Here is a 23,512-nt window from a genome sequence, read left to right on the forward strand (position 1 = left end):
TCGCCGAACGGGATATCGGCATCGAGGATCGTAGAACCCAGCCCCCCATTGGCTGGCTGTGGGAATGGAGAATCCCACGGCTGCCGGGGGCGTGTCACGGTGGAAAATGGGGCTGGCGAATCACAACCCTTGTTTGCCCAGCGAGGTGAATCATATAAATGCATTCAAGGGAAAGTCACATGAGGGAGATAGGAACAGAGGGTTGTGCTGACAGCGGTAGATGAGGGAGGCTGCAAGGTGCCCCAAGTGGAGCATAAGCGGCAACAGGAACCGGATGGCCTGTTCCTCTGCTGTATGTTCCATGTGGGTGAGTGTTGTCCGTTCTGACCGGCAGCAGCTCTATGGCTCACTGTCACCTGATGCTTCATCCTGAGCCGTTGCCTTGGCCGCATTTTTCCCCATCAGTGGTTTGCCTTTGCTTCCCGCTTCCAGGGGCAGACTGAGGAGGCAGGCCCCCAGTTAGCCTCAGCCAGGTGGGAATGGACCCCTGCGCTGTTGCTGGTATTCTGAACCACGCACTAACCAACGGAGCTAACCAGCCCCCAGGGTCGATGTAACGCTCTGTAATTCCAAAAAGTGCGGTACAGGGACGGACCCGTTTTATACAAAAGCTGGAAAATCCGACACTGTCGCAGAACGGCAGGACAGCAATGAGGTAGGTCGGGTGGTTCAGTTTGTGTGGGAGCTTCCTGAAGGCCAGACTGCACTGTATGACACCTGGGTTGCATTACACACCCATGCAGAAACCTACTTCGACTTCCTTGACACCTAAATGTGTAGATCCTGTGTGCACGTCAACGCATGATAGAACCCCAGAGTTTACAGTGCAGAAGGAGGCCCATCGAGTCTGCACCGGTCTTTGGAAAAAGCACCCTAATTAAGCCCACACCTCCACCCTATCCCCGTAACCCCACCTAAACATTTTGGACACTAAGAGCAATTTAACACGGCCAGTCCACCTAAACCTGCACATCTTTGGACTGTGGGAGGAAACCGGAGCACCCGGAGGAAACCCACGCACACACGGGGAGAACGTGCAGACTCCACACAGACAGTGACCCGAGCCGGGAATCGAACCTGGGATCCTGAAGCTATGAAGCAACGGTGCTAACCACTGTGCTACCGTGCCGCCACTGATAAACTGGAAGTTTCCGCAATGTGGTCAAATCCTTCACAGGGGAGCAAATCACGTCAACAGACGGTGTGTGGATTGAGCCACAGCAATGGGAGGCAAAAAAGGAATAAAATTGGCAGCAATACAATGCAGCTTAAAAGGCTAACGCACAATTGAACAGTAACACTCCACCCTGGACTCCTGAACAGTTTTTCAATTTAACAACACAAACTGGTGGGCTTTCTCCTTCTTGTGCTGTGCATTTTTTATCCATTACTGCAGAGTGTTCACCCTTTAGATCCTGCCCAACAGGCATCCGGAGGCGATACTGTCCTTTTCGACAAATCTAATAACGTTTACTTCAAGCAATAAAAATAGAAACCCTTTGTACTACATCCTGCTGAATTAATTGCGGCTCGCAACCACTGAGGGAAATTGACCTGGGACAACTGGAGGCTATTTTCCTCATCCTCAAAGCATAGCCTGATGCTTTTTGAAGGTTGTGTTATAATTACATTCAGATATTATGGTCACTATCCTGCTTGCCTGGTTAACAACCTTCCCCCAATTATTTTAATGCTGTTCGTGAACAGTTTGCAAACTAGGATTACGGATGCCAGTTAAATGCCACAAGTACTAAAGGTTCTGTGCTCCCCTTCATAACGACCTTAAAGGCATTTTGTACTTTTTTAAACTTTGGGGTCTAGTTCCAGGTCAACAAAGCCTTTTTCCTTTAATGCATTCAAGCATTGTAACAGGAATTGGTGATACTAATAGCCTGAAAAGTGTCAACCATTCTTCTTAATGCTTCGGAATCGAAGGGTTTGCAACTTCAGGTTCAGCGGGATTAATTTGTACACTGAGCAGAGTTAGGAAAATACGACCCAAGTAGGTCGACCCTGACATTATAAAGCACATTCCTCTAATTGAAAAGCCAACTCTTGGTTTACCAAACCTTAGTTTTTAATAATCCCTGGATCAGGCTCTAACATTCGAAAGAGGGACACCATCCAAATCGTCTAAAACAATTTTGTATTGTGGCTACTTAGGATTGTGAATGTTTGGGGAGGGGGTTCACACAGAACACCGTATAACATTTACAGTATGTCGCAATACTTGGGCGGAATTCTCCGCAAACGGCGCGATGTCCGCCGACTGGCGCCCAAAACGGCGCCAATCAGACGGGCATCGCGCCGCCCAAGGGGTGCGGAACGCTCCGCATCTTTGGGGGTCGAGCCCCAACATTGAGGGGCTAGGCCGACGCCGGAGGAATTTCCGCCCCGCCAGCTGGCGGAAACGGCCTTTGTTGCCCCGCCAGCTGGCGCGGAAATGACATCTCCGGGCGGCGCATGCGCGGGAGCGTCAGCGGCCGCTAACAGTTTCCCACGCATGCGCAGTGGAGGGAGTCTCTTCCACCTCCGCCATGGTGGAGACCGTGGCGGAAGGGAAAGAGTGCCCCCACGGCACAGGCCCGCCCGCGGATAGGTGGGCCCCGATCGCGGGCCAGGCCACCGTGGGGGCACCCCCCGGGGCCAGATCGCCCCACGCCCCCCCCCCAGGACCCCGGAGCCCGCCCACGCCGCCTTGTCCCGCCGGTAAGGTAGGTGATTTAATTTACGCCGGCGGGACAGGCAATTTATCGGCGGGACTTCGGCCCATCCGGGCTGGAGAATTGAGCGGGGGGGGGCCCGCCAACCGGCGCGGCGCGATTCCCGCCCCCGCTGAATCTCCGGTGCCGGAGACTTCGGCAACCGGCGGGGGCGGGATTCACGCCAGCCCCCGGCGATTCTCTGACCCGGCGGGGGGGTCGGAGAATGTCGCCCCTTGTCCTGGACAACATTTATTCTTCAGCCAACTTGACTAAAGCCTGTCCATGATCAGGCTGCTGCTGTTTGTGGGAATTTTGCTGTGTGCATAATGCCTGTTGCTTTAGAGAACATTATGGGATTGTGGCTTCACTTCCAAAAGTACTTACTTGGCTGAAAAGTGCTTTGGGAGATGCCCTGAGGAATTGAACGGTGCTATCAAAATGCAAGTTCTTTCTTTGTTAATGCAGAATGAGCGATTGCGAATTGGCAGCTTGTTTAAATTGGTCTCCCACCCAATGTTCATCTCTGTGACAGTCAGCGCATGGTGACGTATTAGTAGATATTCAGGATGTCACCCGGACTGGTAGCAGACAGCTAAATCAATGATTGTCTGCTCTGCAAATTCTATACCACTCAGTTGGGAACTCTCGAGGCCTCTCGGGTCAATATGCAATGGTGTTAAATGCTAGGCACATCATTTTGAGTGGCAACAGAAGCCATCGAGCCCCCCAGTGTGACGACACAAGACCTTAATGTCTCCAGGCAACGGAAGCAGAAAGTGGCACTGTCGCATTTCTGAGACCCAGTTCACAATTCTGTGGAATTGGATATGTTCATTCCTTAGGGTCACAATCTCCTCAATTATGACACAGAAGAATTACAAATGGGGACAACTCCACTGTCACAGTGAAATTCATGTGCACTTGCAGGTGAGACATCACAGGTTAGACATACAAACTACAAGACCACTCACGCCATTTGACTGACTGACTACCTATCCCTCCAATATTATAAAAATGCACAGGCTTTCTGCTCATTAAGCCTTACTTCCTCGCTCACATCTGAGTGCCACGGTGACACAATGGTTAGCACCGCTGCCTCACATCACCAGGGACCCGGATTGCAGCCTCGGGTGACTGCCCTCTGGATGCTCCGGTTTCCTCCCTCAAGTCCAAAGATGTGCAGGTTTGGTGGATTGGCTGCGCTAAAGTTGCCCTTTGGTGCCCAAAGCAGTTCAGGTAAGGTGGGGTGACGAGAATCGGGCAGGAGAGTGGGACTAGGTGGCATGCTCTTTCAGAGGGTCGGTGCAGACTCGATGGGCCAAATGGCCTCCTTTTGCACTGTCGGCGCTCGATGGAAATGTTGACCATTACACTTTGGGGCTACACATAATTATAGTGAAAGTGAAAAAAATCATCGGCAATTATCGTTCACTAACTATTATGCAAATTCACTCTTGCTCAATGCATCGTTCTTCCTCTTGATTGGCAGATATGCAAATATATCCATTTTGATTCATTGATATGCAAATATATTAGCAAGGATAGGGTGAACTGAGTAATTAACTCAAAATAGTTTTTAAAGTCTTTTCATCTGCTATTTTCCCCACAACTTACCAAAACAGATAGGTTTCCAACCTATTACAAACACGCAACAATTACATATTCCATGATAATGTGATTAAATACACATGTTTGAATATTTAATTAACATTTACACCTGCAGTCTGGGACTATATTTGCTGTTTCCTTACTCCGCAAGCTATCTGCCCACAGATAAGAACTACAGACTGAATTAACACAATCTTAGGGGATGTGAGCATAGCCGGAATTGTTGCCCCTGAGGAGGGGCTGGTGAGCTTCCTTATTGAACCACCGTAGTCCATGAGGTGTAGTGCTGTTAGGGAAGCACCCACAGTGCTGTTAGGGAGGGACTTCCGGGATTTTGACGCCCACTTTAATGCGTTGATTTTCCATTAACTTTGACTTCAGTAAAGTTGCAGATGATGTGTGATGCAATCCATCATGTTCTCCAGAGTGGGTTAGTTTAAAACTGATGGGTTGCTGAAGCTTGGAGAGTTTCACCACAAAGAGTTGCTGTAGGTAATGCATTTTGGAAGGTCTAATGCAGGTAGGGAATATACAGTGAATGGTAGAACCCTCAAGAGTATTGAAATTCAGAGAGATCTAGATGTACAGGTCCACAGGTCACTGAAAGGGGCAACACAGGTGGAGAAGGTAGTCAAGAAGGCATACGGCATGCTTGCCTTCATTGGCCGGGGCATTGAGTATAAAAATTGGCAGGTCATGTTGCAGCTGCATGGAACCTTAGTTAGGCCACACTTGGAGTACAGTGTTCAACTCTGGTCGCCACACTACCAAAAGGCTGTGGAGGCTTTAGAGAGGGTGCAGAAGAGATTTACCAGGATGTTGCCTGGTATGGAGGGCATTAGCTATGAGGAGCGGTTTAATAAACTTGTTTTGTTCTCACTGGAATGACGGAGGTTGAGGGGCGACCTGATAGAGGTCCACAAAATTATGAGGGGCATAGACAGAGTGGATAGTCAAAGGCTTTTCCCCAGGGTAGAGGGGTCAATTACTAGGGGGCATAGGCTTAAGGTGCGAGGGGCAAAGTTTAGAGGAGACATACGAGGCAAGTTTTTTATACAGAGGGTAGTGGGTGCCTGGAACTCGCTGCTGGAGGATGTGGTGGAAGCAGGGACGATAGTGACGTTTAAGGGTCATCTTGACAAATATATGAATAGGATGGGAATAGAGGGATACGGACCCAGGAAGTATAGAAGATTGTAGTTTAGTCGGGCAGCATGGTCGGCAGAGGCTTGGAGGGCCGAAGGGCCTGTTCCTGTGCTGTACTTTTCTTTGTTCTTTGTTCTTTGTAAGCCCATTACTAATTTAAGGAAAATCCCAACTTTCACATGGGAGTGTGCGAATGGTTTTGCCGAGGTTGATGCGGAAATTATGTACCCTTTTGTGGATGAGTACAGGACTTGAGGACACAGTTTGAAAATTTGTGGCTGCCCTTTTAGGACAGAGATGAGGAGAAATCGTTCCCTCAGAGGGCTGTGCGACTTTAGAACTCCCTGACTCAGAAGGCGGTGGAGGCGGTGTCACTGGACGTTTTTAAGGCTGAGGTAGATTGATTCTTATTGGGCAGGGAAATCAAGGTTGCGGGGATAAGTGGGATTGTGGAACTCAATACAACATATCAGCCATGATCTTACTGTATGGCGGAGCAGGCTCGAGCCAATGAATGACCTACCCCTGTTCCTATTTTACATGTTCATATGTTTAAAATTTAGCGACCACTTGCTCTCAACTTTATAAATTGTGATGCATTATTAGGAAATGCTTCTACCTACATGCATTGAGTAAAATCATATCCATTTCTTCGCACGCAACTATTCAGACAATGGACAAAAATTCAGAACCAGAAAAGTTGACATAACAGAAAGAGGCCATTTGGCCCACTATCTGCTGCGTATCTATGAGAACTCAATGCTGTCTATGGCATTAGTCACTCCGCACAGGTGGTAAACAGACACGTCAGAGGCGGATCATCATATTTCTGATCAGTGAATTCAAACAATAAATAATAGACCCCAGGAAACCTGGCAAACATCTGGACCAGGAAGATACAGGGCTGTGGAGAAGAAAGCAAAGCGGCGTGATTAGTTTTGGTTTGAGGTCACAGATGTTTCTTCAACTGAAAGGGGCACTTTAGCGTGGGCAATCTGGCTACCCTGCACATCTCTCTGGGTTGAGGGGCTAAGATCCATGCAGACATGAAGAGAATGAGCAAACTCCACGCGGAAAGATCCCGACCCGGATCCTCGGCGACGTGACGCAGCAGTTTTAACCATTGCACCACTGACTTCGGCAGAAAATATATGAATGCTCCCACTTCACTTAATGTACTTCAGATGTATATTTACAGAACACGTCTCTGCCACGATTCAATAGTTAAGGAAGTAAATCCCTCACAATGACCAAAAGAAAACTCGCATCCTCCAGTTCCCATACAATTATTTGCGGCATGGTAGCACAGTGGTTAGCACTGTTGCTTCACAGCACCAGGGTCCCAGGTTCGATTCCCGCTTGTGGCGCTGTCTGTGCGGAGTCTGCACGTTCTCCCCATGTCTGCGTGGGTTTCCTCCGGGTGCTCCGGTTTCCTCCCACAAGTCCCGAAAGACGTGCTTGTTAGGTGAATTGGACATTCTGAATTCTCCCTCAGTGTAACCGAACTGGTGCCAGTGTGTGGTGACTAGGGGCTTTTCACAGTAACTTCATTGCAGTGTTAATGTAAGCCTACTTGTGACACTAATAAAGATTATTATTATTTTATCAGCCAATGCGCAACAAAGGTTCACATACACAGAGAGTGCAGATTTGAGTATTGATGTCCAATGGCGTACTCAATATTATTTATTAATTGGAAAAGCAATGATATTCCCAATTAGCCACATGTGCCAAGGCCAAGCATTCTGGACAGCACCGTGCTACCAAAGATACCAAACAGACACACATTTGCTGAATGACCTCTTTCTGTGCTGAAAACATTTGTGTTTCTGTGGTTCTGGATGTTGGCGTGCGTCAGTTTGAATATCTGTACTGTGTGGAATTTCTCAGCATAGCTGAATATGATTTTCTAGGTGGATAGAGATGGAAATTGTGTCCCCGACCCGGGACATGATTTATAAGTTGAAATAAAGTGGGCAGTAAATTTTAAAAAGTGCTCTCATGTAACTTTTCACATATGAACTTTTATCATCTGCTGGATTCTTACTTCAAAGGGAGCTTGTCGAGAGAGCAAAATGTTAGGGGTTACAGCAAATATTTTTTGATGAGTATCATAGAATCATGGAATTTATAGTGCAGAAGGAGGCCATTCGGCCCATCGAGTCTGCACAGGCCCCTGGAAAGAGCACCCCGTTTAAGCCCACACCTCCACCCCCCACCCCATAACCCAGTAATCCCACCTAATCCTTTTGACACTAAGGGGCAATTTAGCATGACCACTCCACCTGACCTGCACATCTTTGGACTGTGGAGGGCGGGGGGGGGGGGAGGGGGGTGGCATGTGGCGCAGTGGTTAGCACTGGGACTGCGGCGCTGAGGACCGGAGTTCGAATCCCGGCCCTGGGTCACTGTCCGTGTGGGGTTTGCACATTCTCCCCATGTCTGCGTGGGTTTCACCCCCACAGCCCAACGATGGGCAGGTTAGGTGGATAGGCCACGCTAAATTGCCCCTTAATTGGAAACAAAATAATTGGGTACACTAAATTTAAAAAAATAAATCTTTGGACTGTGGGTGGAAACCGACGCACCCAGAGGAAACCCACCCAGAAGCGGAGGGAAAGTGCAAACACCACACAGATAGTCACCCAAGGCCGGAATTGAACCGGGTCCCTGGAGGTGCGAGGCAGCAGTGCTGAGCTGACCACTGTGCCACCATGCCACCCCATACTTGAATGCAATTATTGCTCATAAAAATGTACTAATTCTCATGAGTGCAGAATTATTTATTTTCTTTAAATTTTAGAGTACCCAATTCATTTCTTCCAATTAAGGGGCAATTTAGCGTGGCCAATCCACCTACCCTGCACATCTTTGGGTTGTGGGGGCAAAACCCACACAAACACGGGGAAAATGTGCAAACTTCACACGGACAGTGACCCAGAGTGGGGATCGAACCTGGGACCTCGGCGCCGTGATGCAGCAGTGCTAACCACTGTGCCACCGTGCTGCCTCATGAGTGCAAAATCATGAAGTATGTTCAATAAAATAACTCCACAGACATTGCATTTGGTGCTTTGTTATTCCTTGTAGAAAAATATTTTTGCCTCCCTGACTGTCCATCGTTGTCTTTCCCTTGATCTCTTTCAGCCTGTCACGTGTCCATCTGTCTCTCCTTCCAAGAAACAATAATTTGAACCTTCACATTTATATGAGCTAAACACACTGATCGATTAGGGTGCAATGGAAAGATTTCTGTTGGTTTTTTTTCAAATTCAGCTGTTTTATTTCATCAGTAACTCAAATTAGAATGATGAAAGACACTCTACTTTGTGGGGCGCATGTCCTCTTAGCTCGATACTTTTTTGAACTGTATGGAGTAAGTGTAGGATTAAAATAAATCATGAAATATTACTTTTTTACTCTCACCAACATAGATAAAACATTTTTAAGTACAAGAGTAACTCGAATAAAAGTTAAAATTCATCTCTACTTTTTATTTTTTGATAAACAAAGATTTGATAATAATTCTGAAAAATAGTTCTGAAATAGAGCCAATTAGACATTCTGTTATTTGACTCAATTAAAGACTGCCGAGGCAACTTGGGAAATTAAGCATGCAATGTCGAAGGGGAAGTTTCCTGGAAGCTTTCAAAATTATGTAAGATTTTGATAGAATAATTAGGGAGAAAATATTTCCATTAGCACAAGGGTCTGTCTGTAACCAGGGGGTACAGATTTAAGGCATTTGGGAAAAGGACCGGTGAGGGAATGAGGAGTTTTTTTTTACACACAATGAGTTATAATTTTCTTTTAAATTTAAAGTACCCAATTCATTTATTTTTCCAATTAAGGGGCAATTTAGCGTGGCCAATCCACCGATACCTATCCTGCACATCTTTGGGTTGTGGGGGATGAGACCCACGCAGACACGGGGAGAATGTGCAAACTCCACACGGACAGTGACCCGGGGCTGGGATCGGACCCGGGTCCTCGGCGCCGTGAGGCAGCAGTGCTAACCACTGTGCCACCCTTACACACAGTAGGTCATGACGATTTGGAATCCGCTGCCTGATACGTTGCGTAAGGAGATTTAATAGTTTTGAAAAGAGAATTGGTTAAATACTTGAAAGGGAAAAATTGCAGGGGAAAATAGCAAGCAGAATTGGAGTAATTGAATAGCTCTTTCAAAGATATGAGACAAGCACTATGGAGCAAATGACTTATGTCGGTGCTACATACTTCTAGACATACGGTGGGATTATAGAATGTGTCCTGGGTAAAATAAGCTTAAGTCTAGAGTCTTGAGGGAGGTCAAGATCATGAAATTAGGGCAGCACGGTGGCACAGTGGTAGCACTGCAGTCTTACAGCGCCGAGGTCCCGGGTTCGATCCCGGCTCTGGGTCACTGTCCGTGTGGAGTTTGCACAATCTCCCTGTGCTTGCGTGGGTTTCGCCCCCACAACACAAAGATGTGCAAGGTAGGTGAATTGAACACGCTAAATTGCCCCTTAACTGGAAAAATTTATTTTAAAAAAAGATCATGAAATTATTTTAAAACCTCCACATGAAAACTTTATCATAGGCTAGAAAAGACAGAAAAAAGTAATTAAGCCAGGGTGACATATGTAAATTTTTGAATGCAAATGTTTTGCGCAAAACCTTTCTTTAGATATTAATAAATTTGACTCAACGAAAATAAAGCAAACTTTTCTCAAATGCAGTTTGAGTTGACCCATCAATAAATCACGAATGTGAAATGGTTATACAAAGAATCCCATTAGAACTGTTTATCCAGGAGCTGTTTTCAGTCAAAGTCTTCAAATAAAATGGTATTGCAGAAAATAACATTGATGAACATGGTGTGCGCACAATGCCCCGGTTTCTTAAAAAAAATTATGTATTTTAAAAGGTTATACCAACTGCATTTTTTATTCATGTGTGTATGTGTGTTTTTGAATATTGACAAAAATCTGTTCCAATTCCTGGGAGGATGCTATTATTATCAGTTATGAAAAAAGTTCTGTTTTTGATATTTATTTAATTTAATTTGTCTCACATTCAATTCCATTGTACATATACTGTAAATTAGTTTAGCCTTCCCCTTATACATCTTTGACTTGTGCTAAAAATTGCACACGCTGTACAGATATATCAGAAAGTTGGGAGTATTGTTAAGATCGATACAGCACAGAAGGAAGCCTTTCCGTGCATTACTCTTGTACTGGCTCCGTGAAGGAGATTTCCAGTTAGTTTCGCTTTGCCACTCCTTTCCCGCTGAAAATATTCCCTCTTCAGGGATTTATCTAAATTATCGTTGAAAGTTATTCTCGGATCTGTTGCCACTATCCTTTTGACGGCACATAGTGTTGTGTTATGTACTCTGGGATAACACAGGCTGCAACTCGATGCAGCTTTGACCAAAAATTACTCCAGACTTTGAAGTAAGTTCAATGTGATTTATTGAACAATTAGCACAGTTCTCTATGAGTTCGACTCTCCTGCTAATCTTGCTATAGTAACTCAGTCTAACTAACCAGTCTGCTCTAAGCCACGTGGTGGGTGTGATGCTTCTGATCTGTCCCTGTCCTACTCTCCAAGTGTCGCCTGTGGAAAGAGACAGAGCATGTGTGCCCTGTCCTTATATGTGGGTTGTGTAATGCCCCATTGTGGTCGTATCACCTCTGGGTGTCTTGACTGCCCATTGATCGTGTCCTATTCTATGTGTTCATTAGCTGTATGTCTGCATGTCATGACGTCCCTGGTGCTCCCTCTAGTGTTTACTTAGTCTTAGTGTATTTACATTAACCCCTTGTGTATTTACAGTGATGCACATCATCACACATTGCAGATCACAATAATCCACTGCCTAAAGTAGAAAAATAAACCTCGCATTGGTTCTTTTGCCAATTTCCTTAAACCTGAAGCCCCTGGATCAGAAGGTCATAGGTTCAAGTCTCACTTTGGAGCTTTCATGATTAAGGCCAACCCTCCCACTGAGGGAATGCTGAACACTTGGAGACGCAGCCTTTTGGATGAGGTATTAAACTGAGGCCCTGCCTGGACAAAACAATGTCTTACGGCCATTATTTCGATGAAGAGGAGGGCTATTGGTCCTGAGAGTAATATTTGGCCCCCGACCAACATCACTAAAAACAGGTCATCAACGCAATACCACATTGCTATTGGTGGGCACTTGCAATGCGTAAACTGGCTGCTGTGCCTCCAGCAATATAACAGGGATGGCACCTGACAAGTGCTTAATTGGGAGGCAGCGGCATAGTGGGATTGTCACTGGTCTAGTAACCCAGAGACCCAGAGTAATGCTCTCGGAACCTGGATTCGAATCCCGCCATGGCTGATGGTGATATTTGAATTCAAGAAAAATCTGAACTTAAAAGTCTAATGAATGAATATCGCTTATTGTCACGAGTAGGCTTCAATGAAGTTACTATGAAAAGCCCCTAGTCGCCACATTCCGGCGCCTGTTCGGGGAGGCTGGTACGGGAATCGAACCGTGCTGCTGGCCTGCCTTGGTCTGCTTTAAAAGCCAGCGATTTAGCCCAGTGTGCTAAACCAGCCCCTGGTGACCATGAAACCATTGTCGTAAAAAAACATCTAGTTCCCTAATGTCCTTTAGGGAAGGAAATCTGCCGTCCTTACCTGGTCTGGCCGACATGTGACACCAGACCTACAGCAATGTGGTTGACTCTTAAATGCCCTCAAGGATGGGCAATAAATGCTGGCCCTTCCAGCGACGCCCATATTCCGTAAACAAATAAAAATTGGCTGTAAAGTGCCTTGAGGTTATGAAAGGTATTACAAGGGCAGCACGGTGGTGCAGTGGTTCGCCCTGTTGTCTCATGGCGCCGAGGTCCCAGGTTCGATCCCGGCTCTGGGTCACTGTCCGTGTGGAGTTTGCACATTCTCCCCGTGTCTGCGTGGGTTTCGCCCCCACAACCCAAAGATGTGCAGGTTAGGTGGATTGGCCACGCTAAATTGGCAATTCATTGGAAAAAATTAATTGGGGGGGCGGGATTCTCTCAGCCCACCCTGGGTCGGAGAATCGCTGGGCCGGGCGCGAATCGTGCGATGCTGCCCCGACGTCAGTCCGCCGATTCTCTGTTGAGCGGAGAATCGGCGCGGTTGGCATGGTGCTGGTCGGGGGCCGCTCTGCGTGCCACCCCCTGGCGATTCCTCGTCCAGGATGGGCCGAGTGGCCTCAAAAATAATCCCAGTCCCTCCGGTGCCGTCCACGTGGGACCTCACCGTACATCCTTTCGGGGGCGGCCTGGTGGGGGGAGGGGCGGTCCGACCCCAGGGGTATCTCCGCTGTGGCCTGGCCCGCGATCGGGGCCTACCGATTGGCGGGCCGGCCTCTCGGGCTGGAGGCCTCTTTTGCTCCGTGTCGGCCCCTGTAGACCTACGCCATGTTGCGGTGGGGCCAGCGCAGAGAAGGAAGCTACCGCGCATGCGTGCATTCGCGCTGGTCGCCGTGCGCATGCGTGCATTCGCGCTGGTCGCCGTGCGCATGCACAGACCCGCGGTGCCCATTTGACGGCGGTATCGGCAGCTGGAGCGCCGTGGGTCGCTCCAGTGCCATGCTGGCCTCCTGTAGGGCTCAGAATCGCTGCTCCTGGGGGCCTGTTGACACCGCCGTAAAATGCGACGGCGTTTACGACGGCTTCAACACTTAGCCTCAGGAGCAGAGAATCTCGCCCGGGGACTCTAAATTTAGAAAAAAATGAAAGGTGTTCCATGCATGGAAGTCATTCCTTTTTGCCCCCTTAGCTACTTTTACAATCTGCATGGCTGAATATATGCAAATAGAACTTCTGCCAGTTGAGGCATATCGATATATTCCTGACATCCCCTCTTCACATGTGCATTCAGTGGGATTGTACTTTTGCCTGTCCCGCCTCACACCCTTCAGCCTGTAGTTCACTGGGGATGCACAGTGGGTTGCAGTTTGAATTTGCTACGTGTGAGATAGCCACAGAGACAACCTCGTAGATTAGGGTGAGGCTTATACTCGTAGCCCTTGGCTGTCACAGGGTCCTCCGGACAGACCCCATGGATGGCCAGGGCTGTTTCCTAGGTTATGGGAAACAATTGGAAAACAAAATCTTGTGATTTGCCAGCAATAAATTAATAACAGGCTGAAGGGCAACATTCCATAACATGAACGCTTCAAACATCGACTTGAACGAGGACACCACTGGTTAGCTATGCCTTGGCAGAGTTATTAAAGTTGGTCAACCTCAGATTCCAAGACCTTGGCTTGCAGGCGGCACACAAACATTAATCCTGGGTGGTATCCCCTGCCAGGTTTGAGGGACTGTTACTTTTTGGGAATAATTGCCTGCAAAAGTAACCACCTGATTTGAATGCATTTTACCCAGCAGTTTTTCTGCCAGTGTTGCTTCACTTGCAACTTCCCTTTTGTGCCATCACAAAGCATTAAGCTGTCCGGAAAAGTCTGTCTGCCGCATTTCTTGCCATTTGTCCTCTTCGAATTTGTACCCTGCACGGGTCCCACTTTCCTTTCAGGGAGCGCTTCCCTTTAAATGACAAACTGCAGCATTGGCGTTGATCTATCCCGACTGACCCCCTTTGGGAGAAGGACATTCACCAAACTTGGGAATTGACGATGCTTATTTATTTACGGCTGGACCCGGAGCGGTGCCTGAAATGTCACATGGTGAAATTCGCGATACGTGACCTGAGTTCGATCACCTTCCCCCCCCCCCCCCCCCACTTAATGGAACTTTAATGGGGAGGCAGTGGCATAGTGAGATTGTCACTGGATAGTAATCCAGAAACCCAGCGGAATGCTCTGAGGTCCTGTATTCGAATCCTACCAGGGCAGATGGTGGAATTTGAATTCAATAAATAATCTGGAATTAAAAGTCTAATGGTGACCATGAATTGTCGATTGTTGTAAAAACCCATCTGATTTGCTAATGTCCTTGAGGGAAGGAAATCTGCCGTCCTTACCCAGTCTGGCCTACATGTGACTCCAGAACCACAGCAATGTGGTTGACTCTTACATGCCCTGAGGGATGGTGAATAAATGCTGGCCCAGCCAGCGACACCCACACCCCATGAACGAATGAAGAAAAAAAAAACTCCCCCTCCCGACTCTTGCTCTGAACCCCCCTGGAGAGCCAGCCTGATCCGTCCCCGAGTGGCGATCTGACTCCGAGTGGCGATCTGTCTCCGAGTGACATTACGATCCAAGACTAGATCCCAATAGTGGCTAGGATACTGGATCAAAATCAAAATATTTTAGTTTATTTTAAGACTGTGCAGAAAGAATTATTCGCTCCAGGAGGAACTTTGTAGCAGCACGGTACTGGTTAGCCAGGGTCCCATGTTCGATTCCCGGCTTGGGTCACTGTCTGTGCGGAGTCTGCACGTTCTCCCTGTGTCTGTGTGGGTTTCCTCCGGGTGCTCCGGTTTCCTCCCACAGTCCAAACTTTTGCAGGTTAGGTGGATTGGCCATGCTAAATTGTCCCTTCGTTTTCAAAAGTTAGGTGGGGTTGCTGGGTTGTGGGGATAGGGTGAAGGTGTGGACTTAGGTAGTGTGCTCTTTCCAAGAGCCGGTGCAGACTCAATGGGCTGAATGGCTTCCTCCTGCATTGTAAATTCTATGTGAGTGATTGCATGAAAAAATAGGGATTTGGTATTTCTAAAACAAAACTTTATTATGAATACAATATTAAACTTTTAACTTCACATCCAAAAAGTACAGCTTACAATTAGCTCTTAACACAACTGTATAATTTCCCATCAAACAACAAGAAAACAAACATACAGCTCTCATTCCAGTTTTAAAGTCAGCAGGGTATAGTACTTGCTTTACAGAACAGATTCTGACTCTTGTTAGAACCCTTTCAGACTCTGGCTGATGTCTTCAAATAGCTGCTCCAACTCGGTTGTTTCAGCCTCTTCCTTGTCTTCAAGCAAGACTGCCCTGCATTTAAATATTATTACTCACTTTTTTAACGATTGTATTTGGAAATAATTGTGGACTCAGCGTCAGGCAGATCAGAACTCAGCTGCTCCATTCCTCAAAGCTTTTCCAAACTCTCTGCCTTTCTGGGCTCCACCCAGTATGACCCCATCACTCCAAACAGAAAAACAAATTATCTCTGTGGGCTGCAAATGCACATTAACTCCCCAGGGACCTCCCCAGTCAAACTTCAGTCCATTAGCCTGGACTGAAAAACACATTCCGTGTCAATTTCATCTTCTATTTACCAGAAGCAAAAAGAAAGTCCTTTATTGAAACCCTGGCCACGCAGCCAAACACACTGCACCCCCAGGCTTTTAACTCTCAACTTGTTCCAATATTTGGAAGCCAATTTTCCTAAAATCTTCCAATCGCCACAGTGGCACTCCGACTCCGAGTGGCAATCGCGGAAGTTCAGACATTGTTTTAAAAACTTGGTGCAGATAATCACCTGTATGTGGAAGGCACATCTGTACTTTTGGGAAATGTTGATTGATCTTCTGAAAGTGATTAAAAAACATGTGAAGGGCCCACGCTGCGATTATCAAATTAAATGTCGCTGAGTTTAACTGACTGAGTTTTGTACGGAGCAGTGAATAATTTGATAGAGGCTGTTCGTAAATGGACAGGGCACAGTTCAGTAATTTAATTGCTTCTAATTGATAATCCACAACTATTAAAATAACTGCATCTTAATTATAGCTCCATCCCAGCTACATGTAATAGAACCAAGACATTTCCTTAATGAAACTGTATCTTTGCTTATTAAAGTTTTAATTCGCTCACTGTCAAACTTCATCCCATTCTGAGAAGCAGTGCAAGTTCTTCTGACACCACATAGCAGATGAAGCTAGTGTTGTCAACACGCCACTCTGTTTATGGAAATTGCAGCTCTGATTGAACTGAAGTCTGTTGACAATGGTGTGTAATTGTGTGAGGCAAACTCTAATGGACTCACCAATGTTACACAGGCAATTACTATTGTAGTTAGCTTTCATGTCATGTCTTGCAAGCAATTATTGGAATTAAATGAGAAAATTGGATGGTTCGGTCATTGATGACACAGGTTGAAAAATATTATGCACAGTTTATGAATAGGATGCCAACATATTTCAGTTTTGATTGCTAAAGAAATCGTTGCAGCAGTCTGTCAACAATGTTACTGCAGTGTTGCGTTTGCAGTGTTTTACTTAAGTGATTTCTCAAAAGAATCACTCTTGGGGTGTCACGAACACTCTGGGCCAGATTCTCTGACTCTGAGGCTAAGTGCGGAGGATCTGTGACGTTTTACGTGGAAACAATCGGCAGCGCCCCCCCTCACCAATGCTGCGGCTGGTGAGGGGCTAACAGCCGGACGCCAGAAAATAAACGGCTGGAGAATTGCCGGGTCCATGGCCGCGCATGCGCACGGCGCCGACCTGCAGCGGTCGCGCAGTAGAACATGGCACCGGCCATGCGCGGACCCGACCTGCCAAATAGTGCCCCCCCCCCCTGGCCACCCCCCACCAGTCCCCCCAGCCCTCGCGGAAGCCCCCCTCCGGCCAGCAGCATGGCTCCCACCTGACTGTGGCGGCACTGGACAGAAGTGAACCGCGCCGTCGTGAACTGGGCCCATGGGGGCGGAGCATCGGAGGGAGGGCCTTCAGGTGAGGTGCTGAGGCCGTCCCAAAGGCGAGCGGCGCAAGCTGCTATGATGCCGTTTCGGAGTGGCAGAGCATCCGAAACCTATGTCAAAAGGGATTCTCTGCCCGATCGGCACCAAGTGTAACACAACCGATTCCAATGAGAAATGGTGCCTGATTTACCGGGGTTGGGGTTGACACTCGAGAGGCTGACTAGCTGCAGCCGCATAGTAGCATTCCACTCCCCACACACACGCATCCCAGCCAAGAAGATGGCACTGATTGTACTGAAGCACTCCCATCCTATTGATGGTTCAGCTGGAGCCAGAGGGAACCTAGGGGGAAGGCCTGGGGGGACACCCATACGACATGTGGCACTAAGTTCACAGTGGGCAGTTAGCGCCGTGCCTGGCAGGCTGCGGCAATGGTGTTCCATGCCCACATTGATCCCGACCCCACAGCCTACCTCCTGGCCACCCAACAGGCAGGCAACTTGTCCCCGCTATATCCAGAACCACCTGCTGCAACGTCTTAGCTGTTCAGCCAGCATTAACTCTCCAATACTGAAGCAAATGCTGGAAATACTCAGTAGGCCTGGCAACATCTGTGGAGAGAGAGAGAAACAAGGTTAACAGCAGGGATTTTACAGTCCTTCCTCTGATGGGTCTGGAAATTCCCCCCAATGGACGGGATTATTGGGCCCCACCTACCCGGACGGCAGATACTCCCGCCCGAGTTCAATGGACATTTACATGGTCAGTGTCCCGACCGTGTCGATCTTGCGGCGAGCGCGGCTGAAGAACCCAGACCAATGGATTTTCCGTCCCTCTCTTGACCGTGCCCACCATGGACAGGACCAAAAAAATAACAACCAATATTTCAGGCTGACCATCTTTCATCACAACTGTTCCGCGTTTATTAAGAAATCTGGAATTATTGTCGCATGCAAAACAATTGACACTGCACAAATATAATGGGCTGGATTCTCCGTTTCAGTGGCGAAGTGCCAGCTGAAAGGGAGAATTCGCGGGCATTTAACGATGCCAACATCGGCACCGAACCCTCACCGATTCCGGGACTGGTGAGGGGCTAGCAGCGGCGGCGGGTGAAACCCCCGGCTCCCGCGCCAAAAACGGCCGGAGAATGGGCGGGTCCGTGGCCACGTATGTACACGCCGATGACCTGAAGCGGCTGCGCCATACAACATGAAACCAGCCACGCGCGGACCCGACCTGCAATCCGCGACCTCACAGACCACCCCCTGGTCACTCCCTGGCCACCCCCACCAGTCCCCCCAGCCCTCGCGGAAGCCAGCGGCATGGATCCCGGCCGAGTGTGACGGCGCTGGACACAGTCCACCGCCGCTACGCCGGGTTCCCGACCGCTCATGCGACACTTCAACCGCGGGGTCGGAGAATCCCAGCCAACATTTCTTTTCAGTGTCAACCAGGTTCTAAGAAGTCTTACAACATTCACCTGAGGAAGGAGCAGTGCTCCGAAAGCTAGTGACATCGAAACAAACCTGTTGGACTTTAACCTGGTGTTGTAAGACTTCTTACTGTGCTCACCCCAGTCCAACGCCGGCATCTCCACATCATTAAAAACCCAGTTACGCCTCACGAGCAGAATGGCGGAAGTGTTTGGGTGCCGAAGGAGGTCAATCGGCCCATCCTGCCTGCACTGACTCTCCGAATGAGCAATTCACCTGGTCCAGATAGCAGCCCAATGCCCTTTTGAATACCTCAATTGGACCGGCCACCACGTCAGTCTCAGGCAGTAAGATCGCAACAAGATGTAAACCTTTGCTCGGGTTTTTTTAACGAGCTGTTACGATGTCAAATGAGTGGAATCTCTGGCAGCAGCTTCTGCATTTCCACATTTAACGTCGCGTTTGCAGACATCAGTTGCGTCTGTCAGCCTCATTCCTGATGGTGACGCCAATCGGCCTGCTGCCATTAACACCACAAAATCAGGGCCATTATTGTTCCAAATAATATCGCCAGCGGTAGCTGAATCCTTTCTGAATTTACCACCATTGCAAATCCTAAAAATGCATCAGGTAAACAAAATGAATATTGACACCATTGTTTCAGCTAGTGAGCTGGAGATTGAGTGGGGACTCTCAGCAGACAGAAGCGAGCCTCTGAAAACTACAGAGTGGATCGAAAGAAAATTCTCCTGATAAATGCAGATTTATCTTGCTCCAGAAAATGCACAGGATGCAGTGCAAACAAGGTGTCAAGGCCCCTGAGATAATGGGGTAAGTTTTCCAGGGCGGACTATTTGACGGACCGTCGAATGAAAGATCTGTTGAGCTCGGCCGGAAATGTCTAGTTGCGAGGCAGGCGGGACTGGGAAATCCCACCCAACATCTTCCAAACCAGCACCCTCGGCCTGCTGCAAGACCAAGAGCAATGGAGATTTGGGAATTCCACCACTTGCAAGTTCTCCACCAAATCGTGCATCATCCTGATTTGGGAATGTATCACAACTGCTTCACCGTTGCTGGGTTAAAATCCTGATGCACCCTCTTTAATAGCACCATGAAAACATCTACTACCGGGACTACAAAGCTTCGAGAAGGTGGCTCATCCCCATAAGGACAAGCAGGAAAGGGCAATAAGCACTTGTCTCGCTCACGGCTCCCTCACACCATGACATATTGAAACAAAAATAGGATTAATCAATTTTAAGCAGAGAAAGCTCATCGGTGGTCAGGGTAGTTTGATATAAAGGTTCAAAATGTAGGCCTGGTAATACTGTGAAGCACAGTTTTCAGTTCCAATCACTTTGTGCAAAATTATTTCTTTTAATCGAATGTTAACAGACAAAAGCAAAGATGTGGCCTGACATGCTGTGCATAGTTGGTAGAAAACTTTATTCACGTGTAATAACTTCCCTGCTGCTTATCTGGGTTCAACTTTACGAGATTACATAGAAACATACATAGATAATAGAAGCTGGAGGAGGCCATTCGGCCCTTCGGACCTGCTCCGCCATTCGTTGTGATCGTGGCTGAACATCAAGTTCGATACCCTTTGGTCGATACCTTTTGTCAACGGAGTAATGGATTTGTTTGCTTGTGCTTTTTGTTAAGCTCGGGCAGTGTGCTAAGCCACTTTCTCATTTGTTCATAATTTATTCAGGTGGGAAGATGGAAACTGCTTTTTCTTTCGCTACAAGTCCCTCAGTCCCACAAATACTGTACGCAAGCAATATTTCAGAGTAGCGTCTTGTACAAGGTCTCGTTTAAATTTCTACCTTTGGGTTTTAGGCCAGTGAGTATTGTAAAAGCGAAGCATGTTTTAGCAGTGGAGTATCGCTCCTACATTTGGAAAATGCTGGAAAACGTGGAATTGATGCAGGGAAGTCGACTGCCTTTGATTTCAGCAGTCATATTAGTATGATATTTATTTTGTTAATGAGCCTGTATGGAACTGCCTGAAGCCGCTTGGAAATCATTCTATAAAAGGCTATGGGCTTTTATTTATACTTTAGTTTTTTCTCATATTTCCATTTTGGGAATTTATAAAAAATACACACTCAATAAATGAGCAAATTAAAGCCACGAGCAAATATAGCAACGAGAAGCAGTAAGCTGTCCTCAGTGCTTCCAACAGTCTCTAATGTTGCCATTGCATTAATAAAGCACAGCACAGGATTTGAGGGAACATAAGGTTTAATGAATTTTCTCTTTCCGCAGACTGTTTGGGTTTGTCCTGATCATGAAACCCAAACTCGCGTGTGGTTTGCTGAGGAAAGCTCAGCTAATTCTTTCCTTGCAGGGGCTAGAGGGAAGGCGTGCAAAATTCACAAATGCCTATCTATAGTAGATGGTCACTAATTGTTATAACCTGCCTGCTTACCATTAGCTGGGGACTAATGACAATCCCACAATCCTGTGGGAGTATGAGCTTCCCCAATGAGGGGGGCGGAGAAATCATTAGCAGACTCCCTGTATAAATAAAGCTGGCCAGTTTGGAACCTGCAGGAAGGAGTGAGCAGCAAGTGAGGTTGCTGCTGTTGTGTATATATATGTTATTGTAAATAAATGTTATTTCTTTGTATCCTTGAAACTCGTGCTGGATTCTTCATGGCCCTCACAAAATTAATAAATCCAATAGGGAATTTCGGAGAAACTTCTGCGGTGAGATTGTGGGATTAAGGACCATACGGAGTGATTGAGGCGAAAGGCAAAGCTTCATTTAGGGAAAGCTGAATAAACACACGGGGGAAAATGGATTAGAAGGATATGTTGACAGGGTCAGATGACGTAAACGGGATGAGGGGAGAAGCTCTTGTGAATCATATAGTCCTGCGCCAGTCCGATGAATCGAAAGGCCTATTTCTCTGCTGTAAATTTTGGCTCACCTCAATCTACAGGGTACATTTTCCGTCTGGCCCGTGACGATTCCCGCGGCGGGAATTTAACGGACAATTTAACGAACCATTAAAAGGTCTGTTGACCTCGGGCAGGAAATTCAGGTCTCTGGGTGAGCGGGACTGGAAGACCCCGCCCTACGTTTGTTACACTTGACTACTCTTTTAATGGGGACCCAACCGCTCCCCATCCACCATCAGGTTCCTCCGTCTGGCTGCGATTGTTCTCACATTAAAAAAATAATAGCTGCATTTACAGTCAATTTAAGATAATCAGTCGAGCTCATAATATGGCTCATTTACACTTGCTGGTAGTGACACACGTTCATACACTGAGAACTGTTCCCTGCAAACAAAAGGAATATGCTCAAGCCTCCTGCCTTTTTTGATTAACCGGGAGCTTGGGAAGTCTATAGTTCCTTATCGCTGTCTCCATGGCAATGTCTCAGCCAATCAGAATCCACTTGCCAACCATTCAGCACCCTTTCTCCTGCAGTTTAAATTGTTGCGAATTTTTGAAATTTGGCATTCTTGTGTTTCTGCTGATGAGTGCAAGGTGAAAAGATTTGGTGACATGTCTCTATTTTCAGCAAGATTAAACATCATCTTCAACTCTGCTCCCTTCTCCCAAATAAGAAGTGTGGCAATGGGTCCCCTCAATGTTCTAACTGGGCCTGCCTTTGTTTGAGATATGCAGAACATTCTTTGTTCCAGTCTTATTCAGACACTCTCCTCGCCTTTATTTCCCTTCATGACCATATAGATGCTGTTTTCTGCATTCACTACTCTACAGTGGAGAAATGAAATGCAGATTGAGTGACCGCTTTGCGGAACACCTCCGGTCCGTCCGCAAGCAGGACCCAGACCTTCCTGTCGCTTGGGATATCAACTCACTGTCCTGCTCTCACGTCCATCCTTGGCCTGCTGCAGTGGTCCCAGTGAGGCCCAATTCAGACTGGAGATTAAGCACCTCCTCTTCCGATTAGGCACGTTACAGCCTTCTGGACTTAACATTGGCCGAAGCTCATTATTCCTGCCGGCAGCCCAGCCCCGCCAGTGGGTTTCGCGGTGACGTGGGGCGGTTACAATGGGAAATGCCATGGACAATCAGCAGGAAGATAGTATCCCGTCGCCAGCGAATGGCACGCGGCAGTAAAACACGCGGCTGGAGTGCCGGAGAGCCCGCCCATCGAGGTCAATGTCTTCAGACTGTGAACTGTCTTCTCCACCTTCACCCCTTTTTACCTCTATCGATTTATTGTCATTTCTTCCATCACTACTATCTCCCCGACCGCCGACCCCACCCCACCAGGACCACCTGTCCTTTGACACATGGCTTACCCCTGTTCTGCCATTGACAAATTCTGACCTTCTATTGTGCCGCTTTCACTATTCTTCTTCGTCATTATCACCACCATTTATATTCCCTTTGACCTTTTGCCCATGAAATCTTTGTCAATCCCCACCTATCGCTAGTATTCTATCCAGCCACGACTTGCTCTAAACCCCCCACCACACACACACCACCACAACAGTATAGAACTCATCCTATTTCCAGTTCTCTCCAGCTTTGACAAAGAACCACCCAGACTTGAAAGGTTAGCTCCGAGAAAGCATCCTATCGGGCTGCATCACAGCCTGGTGTGGCAACTGCATGACCCAAGACCTCAAGAAACTTCAGAGAGTCGTGAACACCGCCCAGTCCATGACACAAACCTGCCTCCCATCCATTGACTCTATCTGCGCCTCCCGCTGCCTGGGGAAAGCGGGCAGCATAATGAAAGACCCCTCCCACCCGGCTTACTCACTCTTCCAACTTCTTCCATCGGGCAGGAGATACAGAAGTCTGAGAACACGCGCAAACAGAGTCAAAAACAGCTTCTTCCCCGCTGTTACCAGACTCCTAAACGACCCTCTTATGGACTGACCTGATTAACTCTACACCCCTGTATGCTTCACCCGATGCCGTTGTCCATGTAGTTACCTTGTGTACCTTGTATTACCCTATTATGTATTTTCTTTTCTTTTCATGTACTAAA

Source organism: Scyliorhinus torazame, chromosome 15, assembly GCF_047496885.1.
Source record: "Scyliorhinus torazame isolate Kashiwa2021f chromosome 15, sScyTor2.1, whole genome shotgun sequence".
In the NCBI taxonomy this organism is placed as follows: Eukaryota; Metazoa; Chordata; class Chondrichthyes; order Carcharhiniformes; family Scyliorhinidae; genus Scyliorhinus; species Scyliorhinus torazame.